Source organism: Euleptes europaea, chromosome 7 (genome assembly GCF_029931775.1).
Source record: "Euleptes europaea isolate rEulEur1 chromosome 7, rEulEur1.hap1, whole genome shotgun sequence".
NCBI classification, from domain to species: Eukaryota; Metazoa; Chordata; class Lepidosauria; order Squamata; family Sphaerodactylidae; genus Euleptes; species Euleptes europaea.
In genome coordinates this window covers 20,516,585-20,535,415 of record NC_079318.1, presented here as the reverse complement: position 1 = coordinate 20,535,415, position 18,831 = coordinate 20,516,585, and the positions used below count along the sequence as shown (strand labels likewise).

At 42.9% G+C, this 18,831-nt stretch overlaps 1 pseudogene; it reads left to right on the top strand.

Annotated features, from left to right (window-relative positions):
* Positions 1 to 17,027: 17,027 nt before the first annotated feature.
* Positions 17,028 to 17,516, top strand: LOC130480692 (mediator of RNA polymerase II transcription subunit 20-like; annotated as a pseudogene).
* Positions 17,517 to 18,831: the final 1,315 nt, after the last annotated feature.

Genomic DNA, 18,831 nt, shown 5'->3' with positions numbered 1-18,831 from the left:
GGCAGCAAGAAGAAAGGCAAGTTAGTTAGGATAGTGAGTTAACATCTATATGCTCCCTTTTGCCCAGCTGATCTGGAGTTTCAGGCTGGGTTACCATCATTTTGCTATGTTTGCTGATGGGGGACCATCTGAATGCCGCCCTGGATATTTTGGCCAGATGTCTGGATGCCGTGGTGGAGTGGTTAAAGCAGAGCCGACTGAAACTGAATCAATTGAAAACTGGGCCAGGCTGGGCCGGGGAGATGGGGGTGTGGGAGGCCAGCTCCTGGCTCTTGGCGGTGTACAATTAACATCAGCTGCATCCATCAAGAGCCTGGGGGTGACCCTGGATGCCCTATCAATTGGAGGCACAGGTCACCAATATAGCCAGGGTGGCATTTTACCAACTCCATGGACTCTAATCTGGACAACCGGGTTTGATTCCCCACTCCTCCACATGAAGCCTGCTGGGTAACTTATAGTGCAATCCTAAGGATACTTTTCCAGGAGTAAGCCGCATTGAATAAGCCTAAATAGGTTGCTGAGTAGATCTGTTTAGGATAGCTCTCTTAGGTCCAGTCACAGTTCTCTCAGAACTTTCTCAGCCCCACCTACTTACTTCAAAAAGTGCCTGTTATGGGGAGAGGAAGGGAATGTGTTTGCAAGCCACTTTGAGACTCATTAAGATACAAAAAAGTGGGATATAAAAACCTACTCTTCTTCAACAGCTGTTACTCACCAGTAAGGTGTTCTGGAAGTCAGTTCACAGATCTTCTAGCATCTCATCTACTTAAGGCTGTGTTCTTATGCAAGCTTACCAGTGCTGAATTTTGCAAGCATTTTTTTTTTTGCCATCAAGTCACAGCTGACTTATGGTGACCCCGTGGAGTTTTCAAGGCTAGAAATGTTCAGAGGTGGTTTGCCATTGTCTGCCTCTGCATCACGACCCTGATATTCCTTGGAGGTCTCCTATCCAAATACTAGCCAGGGTCAGGGCTGAGAGTGTGTGACTGGCCCGAGGTCACCCAGTAAGCTTCCATGGCATGAGTGGGGATTTGAACCAGGGTTTCCCTGGTTGTAGTCTGACACCTTAACCACTACACCATGCGGGCTCCCTTTTGCACCTGACCTCACGTGAAGCCGTTGGCCAATGAAGGAGCTCCATTGCCAGATGCCATGAAGCTTGTGCTGGTGAGAATGAGCGCACCAGCTCCTGTTGAAGGGGAGAGCAGTTTAGCGGGGCAGCATGTGGCAGCTGCAGTGCGGAGAAACCGGCGTATGTGTTTTGGAAACCGTCGTTAGCTACAGCAGGTCCTGCCGCCCTTCCTGCTCCGGTGGTGTTTTAGCCATGAGGTGGGCTGCACCTGCTTATGACGACGTCACCCTCCTGTCTCTCCAGCGCGTCTCGAGGAGGTCGCAACTCTGCTGAGGCTGATGTGTTGCTGTTGTGTTTTCGTTATAGAGTGTGTGACTGTATTCTGAGATGGATGAAATGGCTGTGTTTGCTTTTGAAGCCTTCATGGCAGAAGACTGTTATTCTAAATGAAGAACTGACCTCATGTTGGAATCCAGTAAGCAAACAGTCCAGATGTTGCTGAACAGCCCTCTATAATGAATCCTGCATCTCTCTACTAGATAAGAAAAAAAAAATGAGGAACAGCATAGGAAACCCGCGAAAGGAACGGTTTCCATAATTGTTGACCACCCCCAACCTGCCAGATAAGATTTTGCCAAAACCATTAGTATCAATAAATGTGAATGCGGAACCCCAAATGATTATAAGCACACCACAAATATTGACCAATTCAGGAAGTGTTTTGATTGGAAATTTGTATACCACAGTGCCAGCCATGGTCACTCAGCCATGGTCTGTCTCTCTGTTGATAAGGATTTTACTGCATCGAACTGTAAATGTACCATAATAACTTTTAATGCAATTCGACTCTCAGAGCAAATTCTATCAGTAATATACATTTCAAAGGCACATTTCGAATCTGAATGTGGAAACCACAGAATGCATGTAACCTTTTTGGCAATATCAAAGGGTTTTTGCCTTTGAAATAGTTATCCTACTTTTGCTAGTTATCATGGTATGGCGTTTTTGATTTTGCTTCCGTGACAGAAGCTGAAAGTCTTCCTTCATGCAACGAGTGCTGTGGGAACTAACTTTCTGATAGAAGAAATGGCAAACCCCCCTTCCGTTTAACTGACTGATGCTAGATGACACTCAGTGAACCAATGGAGAGGCTGGCAAATCCAAGTCATCCAGATCAAAATCCAGCTCTTTTTCATTCAAATAGATACAGAGTGGGAACTCACGGTAAATGATTGATTGGATTTTTTTGACATATCTTTTTGCAGTGAAAGTTTCAAAATGTAAAAATTATGGGGGAAAGTCACCTTGTGGCAGCTTTACGACATCAGTAGTCCATGTGTTCAAGGAAAATGAACTCTAAACTCTTGTTCGTTTGATAGAGTGGAGGGAGGGGATGTGCTGGATGAGGTACAGAATCCTTCCATTTCCTATGACCACCTGATGCACTGAATGCCCATGCAGGCCTTCCTGTGGGCCTGCTTTGAGAGGGAAGGGGTGGGAAACAAGGTTTATTATTTACTTCTGCTGTTCAAATAAACAATGTGTCACAGGGATCTCCTCTGCAGAGTCTTATATCATAATTTGCAATACAAGCAATACAAGCAATGTAATTTCATAAAGGTATTTAACAGGAACATTAAAAATTACTTTAAACTTAAGGAGGATTAAAATAGCTTCTTATGATACACTTTGCACTTAGCCTCTAGTACCCAAATACAAAATATATATTTATCACGTTAGTTACGGAGAATGAATGAACATATGATTCACATTTCCTCTGTAAAACACTCACAGGTAGGGGCTCCATTACTTTTCCAGTTAATACTGATGACTGTTTTCTAAGGGGAATAGGTGAATTATACATGCACATTTCCTTCACAATGGATGCAATGTGCATATATTTTGTACTCAAGCACTGAAACCAAGAACACAGTGTTTTGTAAGAAGCTGGTCTCAGCTGAGGTTTATTTCGGTCAGTTTTTGAAATAACCCTAGAACAAAAATGTGCACTTTTGTGTGGGTGTATGCATCAAACAAGAAAGAGAATAAAATATGAATGACTAGGGGTTTTTTTCTGCAGCGGTTCAGCATAAATCCAGCAAGTAAAGCTTTTTTCCACCTGTGCATTTCCTTGTCAAGAAAAGCTTAATCTGTAGCATTACTTCCTATTGTACAGTTAGAAAAGGCATAGGAACCCTGTCATAAAAAAGGCAGCAACCTTAGACATACCTTTTTCTAATTCTGTATTACTTGGCTCAAAAGAGATAATAGAATATTTTCTTTGGTGGGTGGTTATATAATGAAGTATGTCAGTTGTTGCTTTAGCAGGTAGTGGCGAAAAGTCTGTGTGGTCCATTGATTCTCTTATTCTGAGACACCCGAAGTGAGACAGAGCAAAATGAAATCAACAGTGAATCACCATGTTGCCTCATGCAAAGTTTCCTGTTGAACTTGTAAGGAGTCTTGCTGGTAGTGATAAAGTTCAAAGTACCTCTGGATGTGTAAGTCAATAACATTGACATGGCAAAGTTTAGAATAGGATGGATTAATCAAACCACCATTTTAACATTTTTGGTGATTTTACATGGGTTGCATCGCTACATTAACTGCAGGAAAGTGCTTTTTTAAAACGAAGTTTTAAAAATCCATTCCTGACACTGACTATTTTATATCTACATGCCATAGTGCCTAGGGCTCTCTGAAACCTCTTTCTTTAACCCTTCTTCCTCTTTATGCTCTCGCACTCTGTTTCTTCTCTTTGCACCTCTGCAGGACACCACCTACATCATAGGCTGCATCCATATAGTAAGGATTCTGTTTTTCATGCATCATTGATGCAGATTCAGAAGCAATGGAGCTTCTACTTGGATTTTGTCTATGTACTTTCCTCCTTCCGCTGACAGTTTCACTGCCTTTTATCTCCTTCTGATGTCCTACTGGAGGGTTTTTGAGGGCTTTTAAAAACAATAATTGTTATAGTACTGTAGCATTTTTTTTTTGCTGTCAAGTCATAGCTGTCTTATGATGACCCTGTAGGGTTTTCAAGACAAGAGACTAGAGGTGGTTTGCCATTGCTTGCCTCTGAGTCCTCCTGGTATTCCTTGGAGGCCTCCCATCCAAATACTAGTCAGGGCTGAGAGTGTGTGACTGGCCCAAGGTCACCCAACAAGCTTCCATGGCATGAGTGGGGATTCAAACCTGGTTTTCCCAGGTCCTAGTCAGACACCTTAACCACTAAACCACACTGGTTTCGTTGCTGGAGCATTTACTGATGTAAAGAAAACACCTTCAAAATATTAAAAAATGGCAGCCACAAGGGGCTTACAGAAGGAAAATGACACTGATGTGGGTGGGTCTGTGGGTCAGTGGAACTAAAACCTACTGCCTTCCACATCTTACTTTGCTCAATTTAAGTGGTTGAATAATCTTTCGCCTAGCCCAAGCCCAATACCAGAAATGTGGTTTTAGAATCGACACTTTGAATAGGTGGGATTTTACAAATACACAAAGATCCCTCTGTCACATCTAATGTTCCTTTTGTGCTAAGTAAATTTTGGGTCTTCGGAGCATTCCTCTGAGCTGTCCTACCTCTCAGGAGTGGCCTGTGGGGGGCGGACCCACCAGCTAACACTGCTATCCAAGGAGGATTCTCCTAGAGGTCAAATTACACAGCATCTCTGTCAGAGAGTGGGACTTTAAGACCCTCTCGGAGAGGGCAGGATCATGCACTGTCAGGGAATGCCCACTCCCCCACTCCACCCAGAGAGTCTCACAAGCAAGTTCACAATTAAAGCACAGTTTATTAAGTAAAAGAAAGACAGAGCACTGTTCACAAGTCCCCTGCCACCTCCCAGAGGCAAGAGAACAATGCAACAGACTCTCACTCACACAGAGAGAAGGTATACCTGACTACGCACTTAAGATGCCCCAGGGTCTTGATGATAAGCCAGCAGAAACTCCTCTTACCAAAAGGAGGGTCGACCTCGTTCTGCTTTAGTAAAGGCTCCCGTTTTATTGGACGTTCAAAATAATGGTACATTCCACCTTCATTATATCACCCTAGTCTAGGGTTGCCAGCCTCCAGGTGGTGGCTGGAGATCTCCTGCTATTACAACTGGCTTCCCCAAGTCAGTGAGTCAACAATGGGATTAGTAGAAACAACACATTGAGAAGAGGCATATTTGCACAATCCTCTTTGGTCGCAAAGATATGCATATAAATCTGTGATTGGAAAACATCTCTAGAAGTTACTTATCTGATTATCTGATGACTCACTCTCCATTTGATCTTCTTGACCATAAGCCAGACTGACAGGTGCCCAAATAACAGAATAATGCAGCCAATGTTGTTATTTTTGTTTGTTTGAGCTAGTTATAATAACTGTATTAGCTGTAACGGCATTTATCAGTTAATATTTTTATGAATTATAGCCAAATGTACAGCCCTAGGAGGTATTAATTGCTGGAGGGATTTGCAGTCAATATGGGAACACTTAAGTCTGTTAGGATTAATTGCATTACTTGTTTAATAGAAGCACAAATATCACAAGGGACTATATTAATCAGTTCAGATTGTTTGCAGATGGAAATAAATGGCCTTTAAATAACAAGTGAGGGCAATAACTGGGGATTTGCTGGCCACATTTGCAAGCTTGGAGCAGGACTGAATGTAAACTTTTAAAATGCTACATAAGACTACATTGTTTTGGCATGTGTTTTCAGCACAGCCATTCAATATGAATCCTGGGCACATGGAGAATGAATAAAGAAGAGGATGTATTTGACCATATGCAGAGGCAGGGGGACTTCTTTGGTATTACTCAGTCTGGAAGTCAAGTATTGGTGTTAGATTTAAGCAAGTGCTTTCTTTTTGAAGCTGTAATATTAGATGGCTCTGGGTAGGGATTTGGGGTTGGTCTGATTAGGTTTGCCAACTTTGGGTTGGAAAATTCCTGGAGATCTGGAGGTGGAACCTGGGGAGGGGAGAGTTTGGGGAGAAGAGGGACCCTCAGCAGGATATAATGCCACACGTCCACCCTCCAAAGCAGCCATTTTCTCCAAGGGAACTGGTCTCTGTAGTCTGCAGATCAGTTGTAATTCCGGGAGATCTCCAGGCACCACTTGAAGGCTAGCAACCATATAGTGGATTCTATCCAGCCTTGGTTCTCTACACTATGTATTGTAGAAACCCTATGGTTATTTTTGTGAAGCTAGCTTGAATTTATCTAAAGGAGGCACTATAAATGCATTTACCAGTCAATCATCTTTAGTGTATTGGATGATAGATAATGTTTGACTATGCTACTAATTTTCGTTTTGGTTTGATTTCTCATAGAGAAAAGTAGCAAATCATTGTGAGCATCGTGGTGTTAGAGCTGCATATTAGTCTGATTTGCCTCTTTCCTTGTTGATTTTAGTGTATGCATTTGAGATGTATATACATGCTGGCTGGAAACTATTTGGCTAGTTCTTTAAGAATTCATTGAAAATAACCTGTATATAACACAGTTATAGCAGCATCTGTATATAATTAGTATTCCTAGATGTGACTGGAGAAAAATGCCTTAATGAGTGTAGATCCTGGAAAGATGGTAACTGCTATCTAATTTAAATGCTTAAGAATTAAATTAAAAATGTGACCTTTCTCTCTTCATCTGGATCTAAATCTCTCTCCTCCAATCTCATTATTTGCTTAGCTAGGACATCTGTCCCCTGTATGTATATGAAGAATGGCTGAAGAGTCTGAGACTTTTCAGTTTAGAAAAGAGATTACTAAGGGGGGCATAATAAAGGTTTATAAAATTATGCACGCTTGACAGATAAATTTTTCTCCCTTTCCCAAAATACTAGAACTTGAGGGCATCCGATGAAGCTGATGGGCAGTAGATTCAGGATGGACAAAAGGAAATACTTCTTTATACAGCAAGTGATTAAAATGTGGAATTTGCTGCCAGAGGATGTAGTGATGGGTTTAGGCACAGACAGCTTTAAAAGGGGATAAGGCAGATTCATGGAGGATAGGTCTATCAGTGGATACTAGCCATGGTGACTACAGGGAACTTGCACATGCAGTAAAACCTCTCAATCAGGGGTAGGCCTCAGCCTCTATTCCCTGATGTTGCCCCTCCAGAGAAACACGTTGGTGACAGTGTGAGCAGGACGTTGGACTAGATGGACCACTGGTTTGATTCGTCAAGGCTCTTCGTATGTGGTTATTAATGTATCTTAGGGTTGCCAACCTGCAGGTACTAGCTGGATATCTCCTGCTATTACAACTGATCTCCAGCCGATAGAGATCAGTTCACCTGGAGAAAATGGCTGCTTTGGCAATTGGACTCTATGACATTGAAGTCCCTCCCCTCCCCAAACCCCGCCCTCCTCACGCTCGGCCCCAAAAACCTCCTGTTGGTGGCAAAGAGGGACCTGCAACCCTAGTTTTTTAGCATCACCAGAATCTGACAAAAGCTGGAAATTGGCAAGGAAAAAACACCGAATCTAATAAAAAGGCCACAGTAGACAACTTTTTAGCTTAAATGTTTTTGGTAATATTACTTTACTTTTATTTATATGGTAGAATACTGTGTTCTGTGATCCTAGGGAAATTAATAAGATGTTGCTGCCTGATGTGTGTGGGATCTTCTTTTCTGAAGGTCCCAGCCTCAACAATAAAAATAAAAGCTTGATACCCAATAGCATTTTTCTACATTTGAAAAATCTCACCAGCTACTCCAGAAAGATGCTGCCAAGGCCTGCTACTGCACCAGCTATTCAGCATCTTATTCTTAGTTGATATTCTGTGGTCTGTGCTACCTTGATGTTAATTTGGGGGTGGGTGGAGGGGGGAAGGGCTTTTGGTCAGTATGTTTTCTCTTATTTTTGTCCCCTTTTGTGGGCATTTGCATGCCAGTGAGGTGGGTGCTCTGACTTCCTATTATGTCACTGTTAGGGATGCCAACCTCCAGGTAATAGCTGGAGATCTCCTGCTATTACAACTGATCTCCAGCCGATAGAGATCAGTTTACCTGGAGAAAATGGCTGCTTTGGCAATTGGACTCTATGGCATTGAAGTCCCTCCCCTCCCCAAGCCCCGCCCTCCTCAGGCTCCACCCCAAAACCTCCTGCTGGTGGTGAAGAGGGACCTGGCAACCCTAGTCACTGTATTGTTTGTGTGACATTGTCACATGTGTCCACCCAGGCTGTTGTTTGGTCTTTGGCTATTGACACTTGGTACTCATGGTTGCAGCCAACATTGCAGTGGAGCGACGTGAGCTATCTCTTGAATTGCTGATAAGGATAAGATTCGGCTTAGTTTCACTATTCTTCTATCCTACCTCTGCTTTGGTCCCGTCTCTGCCCTCATCTGATGTATTCACCTCAATTGCTGTACTGGTACAGCATCCTTAATATTGCTGCACCATGACTCACCGCAATGACCTGGTACAAAAACCTGATCTTATCTTTTTTGTTTGCTTGCTTATTTTGAACAGCCAGCTTTAACATCAAAGTCAAAATACTATATCTAAACTAGATATTTCCTGCAGGACAATGTAATTTTTATGTGCCCCGAATACACTCACACTGCAGTTGTGTTCTACTGGATACCCATGCGACATTCATTCGCAATACAGTCAGTCTTTTGCTAGCAGCTCACCAACTTTATATGCATTAACCTATATAGTTCTAGAAAGAAGGCTGTACATACATTGAAGACTAAACTGTGTGCAAAAAAGTTGGATTTTAAAATCTTGAATCAACTCTGGAATGGCAGGATTAAAGGTAATTGCATTAGGAAATAATGCAAAACACATTCACAGGCATAACTTCCCAGACATCATTGGAGGTAATTCTCAGAAACTGCACCTCTCACCCAAATGATCTTCCCTTCCAATTTCTAACAGTTTAGAGATGGGGGAAATTTTCTCTTAATTAAATTTCTCACTCATTCAACAAGCCTGGGAATGCCCCTCCCTCAGTCATCTTTTTTTTAAACTGAAAAGTTCTAGTCTCTGTAGCTTTTTTATCAAAGGAAAGGGGCTCCAACCCCTTAATTATCTTTGATGCTCTCTTCCGTACATTTTCCAGCTCTGGAATGTCCTTTTTGAGATAGAGCAACCAGCACAGCACATAGTATTCCAAACCAGGCTGCACCATGGATCTCTGTGTGTGTAAAGTGCCGTCAAGTCGCAGCCGACTTATGGCGACCCCTTTTTGGGGTTTTCATGGCAAGAGACTAACAGAGGTGGTTTTTCCAGTGCCTTCCTCTGCACAGCAACCCTGGCATTCCTTGGTGGTCTCCCATCCAGTTACTAACCAGGGCTGACCCTGCTTAGTTTCTGAGATCTGACGAGATCAGGCTAGCCTGGGCCATCCAGGTCAGGGCACCATAGATCTATACAGGGGCATTATAATTCTCAACCTAAAGTTTGCCTTTTTCATTGCTGCCACACACTGAGTTGACATTTTCATCGATGTATCCGGTATCATCACACAGTCTCTTTTCCCCTCAGTTGCAGCAAGCTCAGACACCATTACCATATACTTAGAGTAGGGCTTTTTTTTGGTTCCAATATGCATCATGTATACCTTTCCTGCGTTGAACTATATTTGCCACTTTGTGCCCACTTATCCAATTTGGAGAAATCCTCCTTGAGCTCTTCACAGTCAGACTTGGTTTTCACTGTCCTCAATAATTTTATGTCATCAACAGACTTGGTCACTATGTTGTTCACCCCCCGTTCCAGATCGTTAATGAACAAATTATGCAGCACTAGACCCAGTACTAATCTTTGTAGGACCACATTGCTCACTTCCCTCCACTGAAAAAAATATTCCTATTTCCTGTCATTTAACTAGGGTTGCTAACTCTGGGTTGGAAAATTTGGGGGTGTGGCCGAGGTATATTTTATTTATTTATTTAATTTATATTAATATTAATTTCTCCACGGCCCGGATAGGAAAGGGTTAACACAGTTAACGGGTCCATAGCTAATGACTCTTCTGCAAGGGGGGAAAAGGTTCCTTTTCTCGGCAAAACAAACTCACATCTGCCTTGAATAGAGGCTATTCCTGGCTGCAGGAGGGGATGGGTCGGCAGTCTTAGATCCTTCTGAGCAAGAGATCTGCCAGGACCCACGAAGGGCCAGAACAAATGATTTCATGGGCCTTAAATGGCATCCGGGCCTGACATTCCCCACCCCTGGTGTAAGCTTTTGAGAGTCAAAGCTCCCTTCATCAGAACTGACCAAAGACTCTTTGACTCTCAAAAGCTTAAACCCTGAAAATCTTGTTGGTCGCCAGGGTGCTGCTGGACTTGAATCTTGCTATTCTATTGCAGACCAACACAACTACTCTCTGAAACGATAAAACATCATACACTGTAGCGTCTTCTCAATCTGTGCAACCTGTTTCTTGCTAGAAGACCAAGTGGTTCTCATAAAATCCATGCCTCTCTTTGCCTTCCAGACTGCCAGCTGCGAGAGAAGTTTAGAGACAAAGCATTCCACATTGCATTTCAAAGTGCGCAAGAACCTGTTCCAGGGTCTGGTGGGAGCAAACGGATAAATGCTTCAAAGAGCAGCCGTTGTGTCGGCACATGACAGTCAAAGCCCCTAAAGCAGCAGTGGGTGATCAAATGTATTGCCTAGATGGCATGAATTTAATATGACACACAGAGAGTGGTTGATGAGGAGAATGCAGCGAACGAGGTAAAAAGAGAATACACCATAGGCAGAACTTTTCAGGGTGGATGTGAGATACAGAAACAAGAATGAAGCAGTAAACAAACAAAGGAGAAATATATGGTGTCAAAGGAAAGCTAGCATATCCAGAGACAACAATACATAAGAACATAAGAAAGGCCCTGCTGGATCAGACCAAGGCCCATCATGTCCAGCAGTCTGTTCACACAGTTGCCAAACCAGGTGCCTCTAGGAAGCCACAAACAAGACGACTGCAGCAGCAGCATCCTGCCTGTGTTCCACAGCACCTAAGATAATAGGCATGCTCCTCTGATACTAGAGAGAATTAGTATGCAACATGACTAGTATCCATTTTAACTAATAGCCATGAATACCCCTTTCCTCCATGAACATGTCCCCTCTTAAAGCCTTCCAAGTTGGCAGCCATCACCACATCCTGGGGCAGGGAGATCCACAATTTAAATATACAAAAGGCAGATCTTAAACATCCTTATGCAGCAATGACAGACCTTGTTGGAGGAACGAAATCACAACAGATGGCATCCACCAGACATTTCTGCTGAGCACTAAACACAAAAAGAGCAAGCAAGTCCAACTGCAAGATTATGTCATTTCTGCTCCATATTAAATTGTCTAGAGCAATACCAAAAATTGTGCATAAACTCAAGGACAGTAATACTAAGAGGACACATACAGATGGAGAATCTCTTCTGAAATGACAAGTGAGGACCCACAAGAAACTTGTGGGAGCAGCTACCCCATTCCTCCCACCTCTGTTTCCTCCCCTCTCCCCATACTTTTCTCACTCTCACTCTTTCTCCCTCCTGCCACCCCTTTTATTTCTCTTTCCTCCATGCCTGTCACTTTCTCTCCCTTTCTTCCCCCAACCCATCACTCTTTTTTCTTCCTCCCATCACCCTCCCACCTGCTTCCTCCCTCCCACATAGCACAAGTGGCAGCAGCGGCTCTCCTGGAATCACAGCAGATCAGCCAACTACAGAGATCACTTAGGGTTGCCAGCTCCAGGTTGGGAAATTCCTGGAGATTTGGGGGTGGAGCCTGGGGAGGGCAATGTTTGGAGAGGGAAGCAACCATAGACTCCACCCTCCAAAGCAGCCATTTTCTCCAGGGGAACTGAGCTCTGTCATCTGGAGAGCAGTTGTAATTCCAGATGATCTTCAGCTCCCACCTAGAAGTTGGCAACTCTAGTTCCCCTGGAAGAAATGGCTGCTTTGGAGGGTGGTGTCTATGGTATTATACCCCTCTGAGGTCCTTCCCCTCCTCAAACCGCACCCTTCCAAGGCTCCACCACCCCCAATCTCCAGGAATTTCCTAACCTGGAGTTGGCAACCCTAGCTCCTTCCCACCCAACAGCCAACCTACCTTTATCTGTTCTTCTGTCTTAAGCTTTTGTTCTACCTCTCCCCTAGCAGCAGCTACCTAGGAAAACTATGGTCCAGTTGTGTGGAGCCAGCCACTGTGTCAGGCCTATTTGCATGGTAGAGAACCCTCAAGATTTGAGGGTTGGCATCTCGCTTTCCCCTGTATCCCATTCCCTGCACTATTTCCTCTTTCCTTTCCCCTGGCAACCCCCATATCCTCTCCCATTTCCCTGCCTCACTCACTTCTTCTCAGCCATACACCAGTCTACTTTTTATCTGCCTCCCATCTTCAGCTATATTTATTATGTATTTACTTCATTTGTACCCTATCTTTCTCCACATTGGGGAACCAAAGCAGCTTACATTATTCTCCTCTCCTTTTTTATCCTCACAATAACCCTGTGAGATAGGTTATGCTAAAAGTATATGACTGGCCTAAAATCACCCAGTGAGCTACCACAGCAATTTGGAAATTTGAACCTAGGTTTCCCAGACCCTACTCTGAAAATCTAACTGGTGCACCACACTGGCTCTTTTAGAGTGGCTGCTGTTTAAAAGTTGCAAGAAGCCAGGCCTAGTTAAGTCACGGAGGTCAGTAGTATCAAGTCACCCAATGGTTGTTTCCAGGCCTAGGTTGCCAACCTCCAAGTGTGACCTGGAGATCTTCCACCATTACAACTGAACTAGAGACAACAAAGATCTGTCCCCCTGGAGAAAAAGACAGCTTTGTGGGGGGATTCTATGGTATTATATTCAACTGAGTCCTCTCCTCTCCCCAAACCCTGCCCTCCTCAGACTCCAACACAAAATCTCCAGGAATATCCCAAACTGGATCTGGCAACCCTAGCCCCAGGCTCAGCCCCAATAAGTCATCCCTCAAAGGGCAAAATGGGCCTGGAAAAGACCCCGCCCTCTCTCCCTGCCTTTTCCCCCTCAGAAAGCCAGCCTGGAATTCTATGGTTGCCTAGCAACAGCCACTGAGGGAATCTGTTACTTAAAGCCACATGTGCTCCTTTCATCATTTTTTAATTGTTTAAAACCCATGATGTTTTGTTTTGTTTTGTTTTTAGATTTCACATTTTTCGGCAAACCTGGGGCCCTTTTCAGGTTTGTAGAAAGATCTATCTTGCCTGTTCACAAGTCCAGTCACCAGAATTAAGTATCCTCAGATTTGGCCCCCTTCACTATTAGAATATAAGATTATATTTCGATATTTATGCCTTGCTTTCCCCCCCCCCCCATTGGGGACCCAAAGCAGTTTACAAATTTATTTCTCCCTTCTCTGTCTTGGTCCCCAACGATAACCATGTAAGTTAGGTTAGACTGATGGAGAGTAACTGGCCCAAGGATACACAGTGAACTTCCTTGCATGAGAACTCAATCTGATGGGGACTGAAACCTGGATATTGCAGATCATAGTTAGACACTAAACTATGATGGCTCTTTCACGATCACCTCACATCTTTAAAAGAGTGTTGTCCCTTAGGCTGACAAAAGCTAAACAGCAGTGCTAGAAGATGAAGGTGAACTCTTGACACGCTTTTACACATCCTTAATAATGCACTTTCAATCCACTTACAATGCACTTCGGCAATCATTTGCAAGTGGATTTTGCTATTTCACACAGGGGGTTACCGCACTTGTATTCCCAGCTATGTATTAAGAGTTTGAAAACATTATAAAAAATACTCTTCGCACTTTGGCCCCTTTAGCTGTGAAGACGTCTTCCAAACATTTATAAGCCGTAACCCTCACAACAGTAAATTCCAGCAGCAAAGTGCATTAGTTGGCATGTGTGAAAGCGGCCTTGGTGTCAAAATTAACTATTAGCAGATTGTTGGAGGATGTGTGGCAGTATGGCCATAAGATGGGTTGTAGTTTCAAGAGTTGGAGAGAGCTATCAGCACTTTTCCTCCTGAACTGGCCTTTCCCCCTACCCTTCTGTTCTTTGGTCTCTAAGGGGGTTACCGTACTTTGTATTTCCAGCGATGTATTAAGAGTTTGAAAATGTTATAAAAAACATCGCTTTAAAAGGGGTTTTGGATACTACAGCTTATAAATGGTTGGAAGACGTCTTCACAGTTAAAGGGGCCAAACAAAGTGCGAACAGTATTTTTTATAACGGGTTCTTGTAGGTTATCCGGGCTGTGTAACCGTGGTCTTGGAATTTTCTTTCCTGACGTTTTGCCAGCAGCTGTGGCAGGCATCTTCAGAGGATTAACACTGAAGGACAGTGTCTCTCAGTGTCAAGTGTGCAGGAAGAGCAATATATAGTCAGAAAGGGGTTGGGTTTGAGCTGAGTACTGTCCTGCAAAAGTAATGTGCTAATCATTGTCCTGTAAGTATCAAGATAATGTGCTAATGAGGGTATGGTATGTTAATATGGAACCATTGTATCCTGAAGTGATCTGTTAATGTGTGTAATCCAAAGCTAATCTGCATGGCTACTGTTGAATGTTGTCTTTGTTAGTCTGGAGGTTTTCAGAACAGGAAGCCAAGCCTTATTCATTCTAAAACTCTCCTCTTTTCTGTTAAAGTTGTGCTGATGTTTATGAATTTCAATGGCTTCTCTGTGCAATCTGACAAAATAGTTGGTAGAATTGTCCAGTCTTTCAGTGTCTTGGAATAAGACCCTGTGTCCTGTTTGTGTCAGTCCATGTTCAGCCACTGCTGATTTCTCAGGTTGGCCAAGTCTGCAGTATCTTTCATGTTCTTTTATCCTTGTTTGTATGCTGCGTTTTGTGGTCCCGATGTAAACTTCTCCACAGCTGCAAGGTATACGATATACTCCTGCAGAGGTGAGGGGGTCTCTTTTGTCTTTTGCTGATCGTAGCATTTGTTGTATTTTCTTGGTGGGTTTAAACACTGTTTGTAGGTTATGTTTTTTCAAAAGTTTCTCCATCCTATCAGTGACTCCTTTAATAAATGGCAGGAATACCTTTCCTATTTTTTATAACGTTTTCAAACTCTTAATACATCGGTGGGAATACATAGAAAGTGCGAACAGTATTTTTTATAACATTTTCAAACTCTTAATACATTGCTGGGGATACAAGTGCAGTAACCCCCTAAGTCTTGTGTGTGTAAAGTGCCTTCAAGTCGCAGCCGACTTATGGTGACCCCTTTTGGGGTTTTCATGGCATGAGACTAACAGAGGTGGTTTGCCAGTGCCTTCCTCTGCACAACAACCCTGGTATTCCTTGATGGTCTCCCATCCAAATACTAACCAGGGCTGATCCTGCTTAGCTTCTGAGATCTGACGAGATCAGGCTAGCCTGGGCCATCCAGGTCAGGGCCTTCTGTCTGCCCATCTGTTTCTTCTGGCCCAGCTGCCTGGAGAAAAGAATGTCCTTCCCTTTAACAGAAGCTGAATGTGTTGTTATTTACAAGGTGATGTTATTTACCTTGATGCCATGAATAGGTTCAGCTGCTGATTTAAATTGCTGTTAGAGGGACAGGATATTTTTGTAACAGTATGCTAATGTTATAAAGGCACAGATACCTTTATAAGGTAGGGGAAAGTAATGATATTTCATTATGTAGTTTCTTGGGGGAAGCCTTTTGGGGGCTGTCTCCCAGGTGAAAGGTAGCAGGATTGCTAACACCTTCTCCTCTGTCTCATATGCCCCACCTATGATGACTAAGCATTTCTGAAGGAGAAAGTAAACAGGCAGAAACAGGGGCATAATTATAGAGTGTAATAATTAATATCAACATCAAATAATAGTTATATTAGGCATTTATATTAACTATGTAATTATTGTTACAATGCAGCACACTAATAAGTACTAATATTCCTGGAGTAATCATTCTTTATTTTATAGTGCATTGTGATTGATTATATTAATTATAGTTAATATAATAGTAAAACAATAGGAAAATACTGGAGATACCAAAAAAGGGTGAGATACTGAAGATAGACTATTACCAAAAAAAGAGTATGTGACCTAGCATAGTTGGGTTTTTTTAGATATTCTGTGCAAAACACATCCTAAGCAGCTGTCATTATTTTAAATTTATTCTAAAGAAGGCAGAAACACTCAAGACAGCAAAGATCAGAAATAGCCTGCAACCAATTGTACAAATTGCAGAAGTCAGGGAAATTATTTCAGTACATTGCAACCAAATATTTTTATGATGCATGAAAAATACAACATAATATAGGCACAATATCTATTACCAACATTTTAAAATTAGCCAGATTCCTTATTGAATTGCTAACAAGTATAAACTGTATAAAGCAACTGAGGAATTAAGGCTGATTGGAAATGCTGGTTGCATTATTCGTGCTTTACAATTGCTTTATTTGTGTGTTATCCATGGATTTCTTTGCTATTCTTTAATTGATATTTTATTTTTATCTGGTTTTGTAAAATCCCACTCATTTCGTTAAGGGCTCAAGATGGCATACATAGTCCCCTGCCTTATTTTATCTTCACAACAGGATACAGTACCTGGTCTCCACAGTCATAGTCTAATGCACTGTTTTTATCCCACCTGGATCCAAATACCATACTGGTATTGGGATCCCGAAAAATTGGGAATAACAATATTTTTTTACTCCCAATATACCCAAATCTGAAAAATACCATTTTTTTAATGCACACCCCTAGTTACTGATACAAATTAAGCGGTTCGTTGGAAGGCACTAGTGCACAATACAGTACAAATTCAAATTGCAAGCTGCAAGCTGAATCAGATGCTTGATACATGAATACGTATGAAAAAGGCAGGGATACAAAACCATCAGAAAGATGCACATAGCTACAGAAAATAACATGGACTATATAAACAGAGAAACAGGCAGCGACAAAGCATGAGCAAATAAAACAAAATTCTAAATCAGTTCTAAACCAGTAGGAGACTTGGAAACATGGGAGTCACCTGTGTTTCTCAGATGCCAGTGGCAGAAGGAAAGAGAGTCCAGCAGACAGTGGAAATCCTAATGAAAAAAAACTGGAACTACTTGGAGCAGAGAAACAGGGAACTTTTGGTGTGGACTGTGAAACCTACCACACGGCACCCTCCACAATGGGCAACCAAGGCTGCCAAGCTGATGTACATGATGCACAATTCTGAATATCCCCTCAGCTGTTTCGGTCTCTATGAAAATGGCCCCTGCTTCATAGCAGGTGCCAACTTCGACGTCCTTATGGTGAAACTGAAAGGCTTCTTTTAAAACGCTAAAGGGAACAAGATAGAAAGCCGGGGTACCCAGTACCAGTACTGTGAATTCTTGGTGAAGATTGGCACTGTTACCATGGGTCCCAGTGCCCAAGGAATATCTGTGGAGGTGGAATACTGTCCGACTTTTGCCCTGTCCCCTCAGTTTCCTTGCAAGCAAGTTGATTCAGTTTCATAGCAATCTATTTAAGGATCCAAGAAGGTTGAAGAGACAGGATCTTCATTGGCTTGTGGGCCTCTCAACCCTCAAACGTCTGAAAATTAGGAGGAGCTAGGGTTGCCAAGTGCCTCTTTGCCACCAGCGGGAGGTTTTGGGGGCAGATCCTGAGGAGGGTGGGGTTTGGGGAGGGGAGGGACTTCAATGCCATAATGGCCAATTGCCAAAGCGGTCATTTTCTCCAGGTGAACTGATCTCTATCAGCTGGGGATAAGTTGTAATAGCAGGCTATCTCCAGCTAGTACCTGGAGGTTGGCAACCCTAGGAGGAGAGGAGTAAGGGTGAGGATAGGCCTGTAGAGGCCTCGAGACTTCCTCAAAGCAGGTGTACCCTAAAAAGCAAAAGGCTACTACTGCTGAAAAAGAAAATGCTGTTTCTGACTTAAAAGGGAAGCTGCTGCCAATCCTCCTTCCTCCTGGTCTCTTCTACGTTTGCCTTGGGCAGGGTTGGTACCATGGTGGCAAACCACTCCTTAGAGGTGGAGACAGAAGCATGGAATTAATTTTCCCCTCATTTATTGTGTACTTTGGCACCAAATTAGGGTTGCCAGGTTCCTATTTGCCACCGACGGGAGGTTTTTGGGGTGGAGCCTGAGGAGGGCAGGGTTTGGGGGGAGGGACTTCAATGCCGTACAGTCCAATTGCCAAAGCGGCCGTTTCCTCCAGGTGAACTGATTCTCTATCAGTTGGAGATCAGTTTTAATAGCAGGAGATTGCCAGCTAGAAGCTGGAGGTTGGCAACCCTATAAAGTTACTATATCACTTTTAAGCACTTAGCTATGCTTATAGTAATACGAGGGTTCTCTCCCTCACCCCCGATACACGCCCTTGAGTAGGGATTCCTATCTCCCTCACATGCTGTTTTCTTGACCAGAATTGGGCCCCATGACACTTCTAAATTAAGTTGCCACGGAGAACTCACAGCTGGCATTCTGCTGAAAGTCCCCAGGGTTACCACGTGTTAAAAATAACATGTAGTCTGACCATTAGTGTCTGATATTATTAACGGACAACTCATTTCCATAGGGCTTACTTTCAGATAAGTATGTTTTAATTTGCAGCCTTTCTCTTACAGTGATCACTGGTATGAGTTTTCACGCATACTGTTTTAAAGAGAAACAAGGTCACAATCCAACACAGACTTTCAGCATGGGTTGAGGGAGGCACCTTTACTCATACGGATGTCTGGGTTTAAATCTGGGGTAAGTTTACATAGGATTGCTTTTTAAGTATGCTTAATTCTATGTTGGATTGTGCCACTTAAAGCATCTTTCAGC